We start from the raw sequence: 13,153 nt of genomic DNA, 5'->3' as shown, positions 1-13,153 counted from the left end.
AGCAGCCTGTGAGGCACAGCAAGGAGCAACGTGTCCCTGGCTGGGGACGCGGGATTTCCCCTCCTGGGCTGCTCCATCTGTGGGAGAAATGTGACCGACGCAGCGGCAGGACTCCGTGTTTCAAACGGCAGGGTTTAAGCCAAGCGAACAATTTCCCTGGGCTAATTGAGCATGCAATCTACCTGCTTGTAAAGCCTGTATTTGGCCTGGAAGATTTATTACTTTTAGCAATGATGAATGTCCAAGAGCAGGGAGGGCAGACCTGAGCTGCAGTTCATTAACTTTAAGTGGGATGATGTTGAAAAACCATTTCTATTTTTGGTTACTTTGTTCTGAGGTAACTGTGAATTTAGACCTACTTCTGTAATAAAGTGCTCAGGGAGTCCAGTGAATCTTATGCTCCCTGGCAGATACTAAACCTGTAGGGCTTTGTCCTTATCCTGATGAGTAAGCAGTTTTAGCTGGTCCTGAGAGGCTATAAAATGATAGAAGACTGCTCTGTATGGGAGTTGGAAGCTAAGCCTCCATCCATCTCAGACGCAGAGGCCGAAATGGAGGACTGACATGTCTTTGCTTGGGTTTCAGAATAGCACCTCTTTATTAACTTCATTTTCTGCCCCAAAACTCGTCATCGGATCAGTGCTCCTGAATGGCCGTGTCCATCACAGGGGCATGGTGGCACCCCCTGCCTTCCCCTGCATCTGCTTTGAAATCAGCTGCAACATTTGCATTGGATGGAAAGTGCAATGCGATACCCGTTACACTGAAATGTGCTGGGCACTTTGCTAACCACCTAATGTAACATCTGCCCCCCTCCACATTCATTATTTGCAAACACTCTCCTTTTGTCTCTTTCCTTGGGAGAATATCCATTAGCGAATGTGGCTGCAAAGCCCTGGAGCACGTTCTGCCTCCCTGCCTCCCCAGCAGTACTTGTGCTGTACGTTAGGCCATACTTGTACCAAACACCCTCTCTCTGCCCCTGTACTGCCAGACCACACTGGTCCTATAGGAATTAGCGGTGAGGATTTGATGCCGAAAGACTATTTTGTTATAAATCAGTCATGGAGATGACTGTGTACTGTAGAAAATACTTAGTGTTGCTCTCTTCACAGCAGTGTGTGGACCAGAAGGCTGAAAATGCACGCATCTCTGTTTCCACAGTAAGTGTTGTCTTGTGTGTGAACAGCATCGGTAGCCTTGACTGCTCTGAGCGGCTCTGCTCGCTGTGGCTCTGCTGCACCTTACAGCCAGGTGCCAGCCCTGCCGGGTCTGTGTCACCCATGAGCTCTACAGGCCCTGGGCCACGGGCAGTCAACCTGCAATGCCATGTTCAAGGAGCCCGCTGCCCAGGATAATCTGCCTGGCAGCTGCAGTGCTAATTCATTTGCCCCCGAGGCTTAAACGTAAAAAAAAGTAATTAATCTGGCTGGGTTTCACTCATCATCGAGCAAAGTTTTGCTGATGAAGAGGAAAACTGCTGAGCATCCCAGTTTGCTCCCCATGTCAATCTCTCCCTCTTGGATTTTGTGGGTAATTGGCACATCATTACTGTCCCATTTTATTCAAATTCCCCATGAGGCCACAGTGAAAGGAATGCATGGATGCCAGTGAGGGAAGGGTTTTGTTTAGGCTCAGACTTTTACTCCCACTTCCAAAGAAGTTCCAGTTTTGCTTAGTGTCCTGATTTTGCTCAGATCTGGTGAGAGGCAAAAAACAAAAACCCCGGAAAGTAAAGAGGAACATGCAAAACTGCTGCCAGAAGGTTTCAGAGCAGCTGCACACGAGATATTCACCCAGCCCTGCCACTGCACCGGTGTGAGTCCGGGCTGAAGCCAGCTCGGCTCCACATATGGTCTTAGCCTCGGCCGTGGGCAAGAGATGAAGATACCACAGAAACATAACATTGGTGCAATCTCAAATGACTCCAGGCATCTGACCTATCTGAGGCATCTGTTCTAGTTTGAGATAAATTGCACTCTTCGGCTGCGTGTTACACGGGGAGCCTACGCCGTCTGGAGCAGCCACCCCTGCACTTTGCCCTTTGCAAACTCAGGGATGAGCTGACAGAGACTGAGAGCGCAGCTGAGAGCTGCGTGTGAGCGCAGGGCTGGGGGGGGGCAGCGGGATGCCAGAGGATCGGCCTGGCCTTAAATGGGCAGCAGGATCAGAGCCACGCAAGGAGCTGCCTGCCTGCGTAGCTCGGGGACCAGCTGTGATCTGGTCCCATCAGCAGCGTTCCTGCTGCTCCGGCTGAGCGTGCAGCCCACGTTGCTGGTGGGAGCCGCTCACTTGTCTTAGTGCCTTTCAGTTGCCTTTCGAGGACTGGAGTTTATTCCCTTAAGGACTTACTGCCATGATCCTTCAGGCTTGCTGCTCCAGGGTGAGCAAGGCAGTTCTGGGAAACGGGCATGTGTAGACAGCATGCGTGATGCTGGTCACTGGGGGAGCAAAGGAAGCTGATGCAACACGAACATGAACACAAAGAGGAAAGAATTGATGGGAAAACAGTTAAAGAAAAGCATGAATCAAACAGGAGACGCTCAGATGACTACATTTGCTCTGCTCATTATTGGTATTTCCTCGCATAGGCGCTCACAACCTTGGAGCTCCTGCTTGCAGACAGGTCAGAGGAGAAAAGCACAACAGAAGTGGAAAATAAGATGTGGCCCAAGACATATTTTGTGCCATCAGTAAAACAACATGCCATCTGCCTAACTTGAACTGCCTTTTTTAAGTATGTCAAATGTGGTTTATTTCAGTCCACTTCAGAACGATTGTAATCAACAAAAACAATCAGACAGTAAACCTGCAATTGCAGCATCTCTTTTAATTTTTGACGCGTTTATGTATCTGAGTAAAATCCGTTCAGCCTTCCTGAGAGAACCCGAGCGGACGGGAGCCCCGTAAGGCGGGGCACCGGCAGCGGTGGCAGGGCGGCGTCGGTGCGCGACAGCCGCGGCCGCGCAGCGGTGCCTGGCGGGGACAGCGTGTGCCAGGCCAGCCGCTCGCAGAAGCGCAGCCCCAAACGTTGTCGCGCAGTGCCATCTGGAGGCTCTGCGGAACACGAAGCGCTTTCTGCAGAGCCGGGGGGGGGGGGGGGGCTTTAGGAGTTGTTGCCGAAGTTGTTCCACCCCGCGGGGGGATGAGGGGCGCCCCCGCTGCTCCCCTAACGCCGAGCAGGCCGCGCTGGCGGTGCCCCAGGCAGCCCCTGCGGCTCCGGGTGTCACGGACTCCTCGGGACCCTTCCCAGCACGGCCTCGCCCCCCGGCTCCCGGCGAGGCCCCCGCAGACCTCTGCCCACCCGGTGCCTACAAAGCCCTCGCGTGTCCCGCCCCGAGGGGCCACAACGCCCTGCGCCGCCTCCGCTGGGCGCCAGCAGCCTCGGGGGCCCGGCGCTGCCCCACCGCTTCGTTCCCCCTTGGGGCCGGGCCCCGCAGCCCCCGGCCCCGTGTGCGTCCCCGGCCCGCCGCCATTTTGTGCCGGGGGGCAGCCGGCGGGGCGGGCCGGGCCCCGGGGCCGGGCGCCGTGAGGCGCGGGGGGGGTCCCCGCGCCGCCGCCGTGCTCCCGCTTGGGGCGGTGCGGCCGCCCCCCTCCCCCCCCCCCCCTCCCGCCCGCGGGTTTCCGCGCCCCGCGGCGCCGCTGCGCGCCGGGCGCCCGGGGCGGAAGCGCCGTTCGCGCCTTCCCGCGGCCGCTCGGCTCTTTCCGCCTCCCCCTCCGGGGCGCTTCGTTCGTTTCCGCGGCCGCTCGGCTCTTTCCGCGGGGGCCGGCGGCGCGCTCGGCCGTTCCCGCCGCCCGCCGCGCGCTCGGCGGTTTCCGTGAGCGCTCGGCGGTTTCCGTGCGGGCCGCGGCGCGCTCGGCGCTCGCTCCCTGGCTGGCGCTCCTCAGTCGGCCGCTGCCTGCCTGTCGCCGGGCTGGGAGCGCCTGTGTGTGCGCGAGTGACGCGGCGGAGGTGTAGTTTGACGCGGTGTGTTACGTGGGGGAGAGAATAAAACTGCGGCGAGAGCCCGGGCGCGAACGAAAGCAGTGACGGAGCAGCCTGGTAACCGGTAAGAGGAGGACGGCGCCCAGCGAGCAGGGGCGGGGGGGAGGGAAGGAGCCGCAGCCCGGCGGGGCCCCGCGGCCGGCAGCACGGACGCGGGGGCCCGGCCCCGCAGCGCCCGCGGGAGGGGCGCCCGCGCTAAAGATGGAGCCGAGCCCCGCACCGGCCCCGCCGCGAACAAAGGATAATGGCGGATGGGAGACGGCCCCGCCGCCGGCCGACACGGCCGGGCGGAGGCCGCTCCGGCGGCAGCCAGCGGCGGCGCTCGGCTCGGCTCGGCCCCGGCCCCGGCCCCGGCCCCGGCCGCGGCGGCGGGGCTCGGCTCGCCGCAGCTCTCCGCAGGCTCCGTCCCGGCGCCGCCCGGCCAGCAGGATGTGACCCCTGCGCGGATGTCAGCGCACGCCGCCCGTCCACGCCGCGCCGGCCGGACCCGGCCTCCGGGGGCCGCAGCTGCGGGGCCGGCTCCGCGCCCTGCCGCCGGCGCACAGACCTGCCTGCCCCGGGCGGCACCCCCGCGCCCAGCCCGGGGGGCCGCGGCTTTCGGGCAGCAACGAGCGCAAATGACGTGGCAACCGCATCTCTCCTCAAAGGTGCTTTCGGCCGCAGGTGCTTACACCTCTCGAATACATACACGGATTTTTTGTTTTTTTTTAGGTCATACGACTTTTTTTCCCCAAAAACATCCTTTTTTTTTTTAACCTATTTTTTTTTTTAACTCTCTTAAATACTGAAATGCTTCTGAAGCAACACCTGTTACAAAAAAAAAAAACATTTTTTTCTGGGGTTAGAAACAAATTTCCTGCCTATTAAATAAAGGACCAGAGACGTATTTAGGAGTACCGGAGAACCCTTCTCAAAGCTGTTGTAACCACCAAGCACTCCTTTTTGAAATACAGGAATTCCCCATTATCAGCAAATGTAGTTTTTCACATTAAAGTATAAGCCACCAAAATAAGTTTTTATTCAAGATGAATAGCGGTGATTCCTGCGTGTAGATAGGCCTCTCCATTCTGCGTGAATTGCTCTTTTCTGTCCCTCACTTTTTTTGAAATGAAGGCCAAAGGTACTCTACATCACTCTCCGTAATGCCAACGCGCAAAGAGGGTTTCTAAAGTTGTAATTGATTAATAGACGCCTGTGGACTTCACGGAGCAACGTAGCTGTTGATAGCGATTAAACAAAGCGTAGTGGCTGGTGTATTTCATTCATTCTCGGTTCGCTAAAATATGCACTTTTTAAATACAGAAACGTGTCATTAAATCCTTGCATGTCGTTTTTCTGTAGCTTTAGAGACACAACACCTTATTTATCCCCAAAACATTCTGTTTCATCATAGCGTAGAGGACTGTATGATCCGTTTTTTCTAACACATACACCTGCATTTCCTCGTGAGCTTTGTATCCTCACGCATCAGAGGGAAAAGGGAGCAGGCAAGTGGTTGTGTGTTTGCTAAGCATCACTTCCAGGTGACCTAAAATCAAATATTTAAATGTAGAAAAGAAGAGTATAATAATTTTTAATTCCATTGATAGAGCATAAATATTAAAATGAGTACTCCCAGCTTTATATCTGGATCTGCCACAAGTTGTCTGTATCTGATTTATATTATTCCCCTCTTCCCCCAGCTTTGGTGATAAGCGTGCTTACTTTCCTGGGTGGAAAAAAAACGGTTTGAAAGGGGAGAGTGATCTGTCGATCAAGAAAATTTAGAAATGTCTAATTTAGACTGTCAAGTCATCAATCTGTCCGTGTCCTGGAAGCTTGCACCCGTGTAGCTATTGCTGGACCTGATATCAAATATAAAATATTCTGTAGTAGTTCATCTTACTGCGTTCCTCTGCGGTAAGAAGTGAACAGCCTCTTGCCTATGTGCAGCTACAGCTCTGTAGGTGCAGATTTTGATAGTAGACAAGGCCCTCGTGAGGAATTTCTGTTGACACCCTTGTGAAACAAATGGGATATTCACACTTCACCTCTATTTTAGGATCTCCGTAAGCAAGTGGAGATCAGTTACTCATGCCACAGGTCTCAAGGCTTTTCTGCAGCGAGAAGGCCTTGCTGGCGTTCTGCATGTAATCTAAAGTTAGTTTCATGGAAAATGACAGTAACGCTCATCAACAGAAACAACCCCGCTGAATTCGGCTGGAGCTCTCTGCTGCCCTGCCTGCGTACAGCTGAAGTTTCGTGGCAATGCTGTGATTTTTCTCTAAATCAGAAATGGTGTTGCCTCATCTGCAGTCCGTGTGGTCACACTTCATGGTGATTATAAGAACCTGACCACTCTGTGGTTAGCGATTTTCTTTGCATTTCTGCCAGCATTAAGGCACTGACACCTGGTTTATTTTTCAAAGCTTTTGAGTCGCTTGATAGTGCTGCAGTTACAAAGGTGAGTGAGAACAAGCACAACACCTTCCATTCTTGCATGCTTCTGAAACAGCCTTGTGCGCTGTTGTGCAGGAGATAGACGAACATGTGGCTGGGTCTAGTTGCTCTTTTAGGTTTGCCAGGTAAAACAGCATTTGCAAACAGACGAGGATTTTCTCATTTCATGCTGCTGCTGTCTTTTTTTTCTGGCAGCACTAGGTTTAGAGAATCTTGTGGGAAGTGGAGGGAATAAAAAACTGCAGGTGGTGGAAGAGCCTCCTAATGGGAGGGGGTAAAGGGTTTGAAGGAAGTGTGTTCCTGTATGTATGCATGTAAATTATTTATATTATTGGATTATTTATATATTTACTTATATTAGTACTTATATTATTTAATTATTTATATATATATATGAACTTACATACATGTGATTTTAAAACAACATGGATTTTTTTTATGTAGTATCACAGTGAGCCAAATGCATAATACGGGGATTTTTTTTACCCCTTAAGATAATAAGCATACCTCTTTTCTCTTGAGAGTGTTTTCAGACCTGATCTTTATCATAAATCTGAGACCATTAGGAGAAAGATGTAAAAATAGTTCCGAAGATATAAGAGTCCTGCCAATTGCTCTTCTGGATTTCATTACGTGTCGGTTTGGTCTCTCAGACTAGACAACACCAGCTACTTTAGATAAAGCTGCAGAAAGCCTTACAATGAACTATTTTAAAGCTACCTTCTGGCAGGAAAATGAAACAAAGATGTCTACCCTTGAGGTTTTCACACTTTTTGGAGGAGAGAGCTTAAGCGATGTGTAAAAATCTCTCTCTGATCCTCTAAGCGTTGTTCCAGTGACAGCTTGGTTGGTCAGTGGGGTTTATCTGTAAAACTTGTCTCTCCAGTTTGGAGGAACTGTAAGTCTGGGTTGTGTTTTCCTCTTCTGGCAGAAACCTTTTGAGATAGCTTTCTAAACTTAGCAGGTTCTTTTCTTGAGCAGAGGCTCACCTGGGGAACAAGGAGCAGTACAGTAGGGTAGCCTGAGAAATCCAGGGATGTCCGAAGTTTGCCTACTGCCTCACAGACCGAAACCATGGTTCCACGTACATTTTTTGGACAGTAATATTGGCTTAAGCACCTCCACATCTGGTGATTTGTTCAGTCTTCTCCACTGCCTTGTCACAAATGTTTGGGTCGCTACGTGGTAAAACTGGCTGAGGAAGTGAGCCTTGGGGGGCTGGATTAATTTTCCCCGGCCCGTTCCCTTCCCTGCTTGCTGCACAGTAGTGGTGCCAGCACGATCAGGGGAAGGGACGGGGCTGCAATGAGCAGGAAGATAGGGGCAGCCTGAACAGCAGCGCTGCTAAACGAGAAAATGCAGCCTGCATAAGGCTTTTAAATTACTGCCGTGTTCATAACCAAATTGGATCACATGGATGCTGTTCTTTTTGCTGCAGCACTGGGTCATTTAGCTAAGTTTAAGTTTTTGTGTGTGTTAGATGAGTACATCTATGAACATGAGCAGCAACTGTTCCTAAACTTTAGTACCATGTCCACATACTGTTTGTTGCACTACCTATTTGCTTGTGTGCGTTAACAACTGTTGTGCTCACTTCCTCAGTCCTGTTCTCACGTGCTTTGTTGTTGGTCTGTTCCATCTTCTTCCCTCCTGTCTCTGTCCTCTGCAGCACCTTGCTGCGATCTTAATCATTTCTCTAGCGACTGTACAACCTCCTGTCACATTTCGGCTCCAGTATTGCATGTGTTTTTCTGGTAGATGCTACCCTAAATCTTCTCTCATTCTCTACTGTTTTTCAAAGGGCAATCCAATTTTGTTTTCCCCTGCACCTTTCCTAGGGCTGAGTGTGAAATCTCTTCCCATCCAGCTGATCTTCTATACCCTGTAGAATAATCGGTGAGAAACATCATTTTCTTGCCTTTCTCTGATGACTCTTCCTCTGGCTCTGTATAGCTGGCCCTGCCTCAAACTCTGCTGGTGCCTGTCCGCTCCTCCAAGTGCCTTGGAATATGCACAGGGTTTGTAAATTTAAGGCTCTGTAGACTGCAGAGAGCTTTCTCTTAGTAAAAGCCTGGGGCATTACTATAAAAGTAGGACCCCTGCCCCTCTTCGTGAAACTCATCCAAATTTTTCTCTTTTGTGCTGATAGGAAAATTCTGGGCAATAGCAAGGGAGGGAAGATGTGAAAAAGGGCAGCGTGTGGTAACACCGCAGCATACCAGCAGCAGCAGTCTGTTTCTCTGTTTTCCTCTGAGCTGATAGAACTGTATGTGGCTCTCGAGACAGACATCTTACTCCTTCCCTTTCTCCTGCCGCTGGTTGTGTGGTGTGCATCCATCCCTTCTGTTGGCTGTAGTGCTGACTGTACAGCTTAACGAGCCGGTTCAAATCACTAACCCAGGGGAAAGCTGTACTCTTGGCAGGTTAGTTTTCTGTTGCATGAGCGAGCTGTATCAGTTGGTGGTGGAGATCCTGCTAGCACCAGCTCTGGTACAAATTCGCAGCGAGAGCACAGAAAGAGGAAGGAGGAACACAACTTTCTCCCTCCAGCAGCAGAGAGCTGGGTCGCTGTGCCCATCTCAGGGAGCTGCAGCACATCCTTGTTTCTAGTGGCAGGAGGAGGAGTCGGCTCTGTCCATGGCGATCGGAGCCACGTCGTTTGTCTTTGCAGCTAGGAAAGCTGTATCACAGTAAGTGTTCCAGTTGAAATTAAATAAAAACTGAGAGGAGAGTTTCCCTCTTTTGAAAGCCTTGTGAAGCTGTGTGGTTGAACTAGCTACTCCTCAGCAAAGGTAGGCGTTAGCCTTCTCAGAACATTGGATCAGCATTACATAGGATAGTTTTAACCAACCCTGATTTGAAAGACGAAGCTCCAGAAGGGGTTCAGGTCCGACACCTCAGTGTAAATCCTGCCATCCGTCCCAAGGCACCTGGGCAGTGAGCTGCCTTTAGTTTCACTGTTACTGCAGATAAATGCTTTGGCCTCTCCTCCTGATTTTAAAAGTAACAATTGTGGCTGAAACTACTAGCATGAAAGTTGTAGTAAAAGGTTAATGTGGATTATATAACTAGTGCATAATATTCTGGGCTGGGTGGAGGAGGAGGCCTGTTACCTGCTGCAAACAACTGCTTTCTTGGAGATGGAAATGTTTGAAAAGCGTGGCGCTCTGCCCAGTCCTCAGCAAGCTTGTGTAGACTACATAAGAACTAATCAGCCTGGTTTTAGCCTCCCACTCATAAGGAGAGTCATCAGCAAAACAGTAATACTCTAATTACAGAATATATGTTTTCTTCAGCATGTCTGTTCATTTCCTACAGTGTTAAGACACCTGTGTCCATGATCTGATCTCCTTTACTTCCATTGGTGGGTGAGGCTTCAGCAAGAGCAGGCTCTGCTTTCACCTTCTCTGTTGCTGCTCCCGTGCCACTAGTACTGGTACAGCTGCTTGCGATGTGAGGTGAATTGGATCAGAGAACAGGTCCGTGTTGAAGATATTTTGTGTTTTCTGGTCTGTTTGCAGTCCAAATTGGTTCCCCAGCCCCCTTTACTGCACAGCCTCACAGACAGCCCTAAGGGTGGAAATGAAAACAAATAAGGAGGAAAGCAGAGCTGGAGCTGGTAGTGCTACCATCAGAAATGCTTGTAAGACCGTAGTTGCAGAAAGCAAAATAGAGATTTTCTTTTGTGTGCTAATGCACTTTTGCGTACGAATGTAAGGCACAGATTCTGTTTCTTTCACTGGCCCTTTTTGCTTCATCGATGGCTCCCCCCGTTGCTTATTCAGTCATCATTCTGCATTTCCGAGTTACCAGCAAGTCACATCTCTGTTCCAGCAAGAGAGCTGCATTGCCCACAGGTAATGCAGTTCTTAACTCTGCTTAAGTATCTGAGAACCAAGAGAAATTATTCTTGGTTATGGAGATGATACTTACGCAGAGCAGATCTGCCTGGCAGGCACGGGAAAGATCTTTCTCATTTTAAATTTTCCTGCACTGTCCTTGCAAATATAAAAATACATAGAAAATAAGCCAGAATCCACTGAGTTGATAACATTGCTACAATATTTGGTCATGGTTTAAGTTCAGTTGTTTTTTAGGGAGAGGGTATGTCATAGATGTAATTTTGGTACATTAAGCAAGATAAGGTGTCTTCTATTCCTTCAAGACCAGTGCCAATTGACCAATTGACTAACAATGATTTCAGTATAACTAGGAAAGCCAGAACAATTTTAGGATTTAACGTATTTTCAAGTCTGAGCGGTGGCTTAAGCCCCAAATCTTTCCGTTTTAATGTTGCAATGAATTTTGTGAATAGGAAGCATTCAGAAGCTGGACAAGGACAAGGTTTGTAAGGAAGCGCTGTTTTTCTTGTGCATACCTGGGCATGTTCTACTGTAACACTTCAATTAGAGAAAATTCAAAGGTTTTCACTGTAGAGCATTAAAGCAAAAATGAGTCTGTACTGTCTGTTAAGAAAGAAACAAAGCTATTACAACAAAAAAAATGTTGCTTCTGCAGATAAAGGTTATTTTGAATTTGTTTCAGACGTTTGACTTTATATCTGGTAATTATGAGCTTTGTATAAATAATTCAGTCTTATTTTCAGATGACCAGTTCTAATGATAATCTGTTAATAAAACAGTGAAGACATTGGTCTGAAACATCCATTTTGTTGTGTTTTCTTTCTGAATTCATTAAAAATGGTGGTGTTTTTTAAACAAGGCTTCCCGGTATTTCCAAGTTATAGAACTTTGTGTTCTTTTACTGTGGGTTGAACTCTAGAAGTGCCACATGATCCAAGCAATGATCAGAGTTAACAATATATTTTTTAATAGTTTACGCTTATAAAACTTGAAGCGTAAATATCTGAAGTAGCATTTTTAACACATTAATCCTTTAGCTACTGACATTCACAAGTGGGTTACAAATGTTTGGAATGGAGCCGTCCATTCTTGTCAACAGACAGAGTCTCAGCACAGACACAAATTACTATATAAAATTTTCTTGTCAAGTTTAATTATATGTTGATAATACCTAAACCTCCCTATTTGGCCCTCAATTTCTTAACTGATTGATAGTTCCCTGAGAAAGAAGAATGATAAGAAAAAAGATACAGTCTGTCACCTTGGAATTTCCAACATCTGACCCTTTTCGATTTGCAGTGTTTTGCTGAGGTGACCTAGTATTTAAACCTCAGGCTTTTTATTTCATTTTTACATGAAAAATACAAGTGGATGATGAAATTCAGGTGTCTAATTTAATGTTTTAAGTGACCAAATAAAGAGCTGACAGTTGCCCCCCATCGTTATAGGATGGGAAAGGAAACATTTTCTTGATTCATGGGAAAGTCCCCTGAGTTTGTGGGACTTTCCAGTAGATTAAGTTTCTTAATATAAAGTTAAATTTATGTTATGTTAGAATGTCATCTTTAATCACTGTAATCTCTAAGAAGCTTCAGTCCAGTCTTAAAGTACACTATTCTGGTAAGTGTATATTAATATTTTTGTACGATAAAGTTAACCCAGACACTGAAAATGAGCTGTGAAGCTCACTGAAAATGAGCTGAGGAAGTGAAAGATTTCAGGTAATAATAAACATGTGTTTCTATGGATATCTGTCTTTGTCACATTCCTACATATGCTTCCTTAAATCATACCTGGTATGTAATTTAAATTATTACATTTAAGGAAACACCTGTAGTGAGACGATTCCTTTCTCTACTACAGCTGCAAGATTACTTCTGTGTTGCACTCTTGGCCTTTGGGCTTGGAGCACTCTGGTTAGCCAGACTGGTGTGACTCTGTGTAATGATCTATTTTTATTTTATTTTATTTTTTATTTTTAGTGTGTCATTCCCAATCTGCTCTGAGCACCAAAAGAGAGATGGATGATCTTTATGTAATTTCAAAGTAGCCATAGGTGTTCACTTAAGTATTTGTTAGTGGACCCAGTGATCCAGAATATGTGAATGTCTTCTGCATATTTTAGAGCAAAGTCCGTGCAGGAAATACTATTATTAAATACCCTTGTGCTGACCCCATGACATCATTGTCCGAATTCACATTTTCTAAGAGAGTACTCTGTTGAGCAGCCAGTCATTGCTGCAGTAATTGTTTGCTGAGAACAAGTTTAGTAGTTTACCTACTGCAGAGACAGCTGTGCACTGAACACAAATGTGCGTAGTGTCTCCCTGCAGAGTTCCACACTGCTGCATGTTTGGGATTGCCACGGTTCCTTCAGCTGGTGCCTCTGAACTGGGATGTTTAAAGGTTGCTTGGCACATGGACAAAGATCCTTGCAACACATCAAAATGTTTTCAAATATGTCCTGCAGCAAAGTGTGCCTTGCTCTGCCAGAATGACTGGTGGGGCAGTTAAAGGCCATAAGACACAGAAGTGCATATGGAGGAAAACAAATATGATCCATTTGAATGACTGTGCCAGGTCAAGAGGAAATTTCAAGCCCTTCCAGATCTACACCGTGGAAAAAAAGGAACACATGCACCTTCTTAGATGGGTCTTAACCTTGCTAGCTTTGCATCATTTTCTGCTGCAAATACTACTTGCATCACTGGTATGGGCACAGTTTCTCTGTCTAACACCACCTCCCATTTTTTCCCTCTCACTGGGGAGGAAGGTTTCTGTCTGCCTGCAGAATTAGCTTTCCTTTCTGTCATTCTGGACTGTCGTAGCTCCTCTCCTGGAGCACCACATGCCAGTGTTTGTTATG

General features: G+C 48.1%; 1 protein-coding gene across 5 annotated transcripts in view; it reads left to right on the top strand.

Moving 5' to 3' along the window:
* CREB1 (cAMP responsive element binding protein 1) overlaps positions 1-13,153 on the top strand; it is an 80,927-nt gene that overhangs the window by 39,406 nt on the left and 28,368 nt on the right. The window contains exon 1 of one of the 5 annotated variants that reach the window (XM_067000029.1): positions 3,818-4,049. The exons of 2 other annotated variants lie outside the window; for them this stretch is intronic. The gene's annotated coding sequence lies outside the window, so the exon portion shown is untranslated. Of the gene's footprint in view, positions 1-3,817; positions 4,050-13,153 lie in introns of those variants that run through there. 2 more of the 5 variants (XM_067000030.1, XM_067000031.1) reach the window with 2 other exon arrangements.

The sequence above is a fragment of the Anser cygnoides genome, chromosome 6 (genome assembly GCF_040182565.1).
Source record: "Anser cygnoides isolate HZ-2024a breed goose chromosome 6, Taihu_goose_T2T_genome, whole genome shotgun sequence".
NCBI classification, from domain to species: domain Eukaryota; kingdom Metazoa; phylum Chordata; class Aves; order Anseriformes; family Anatidae; genus Anser; species Anser cygnoides.
This window is presented reverse-complemented; position numbering and strand designations above follow the sequence as displayed.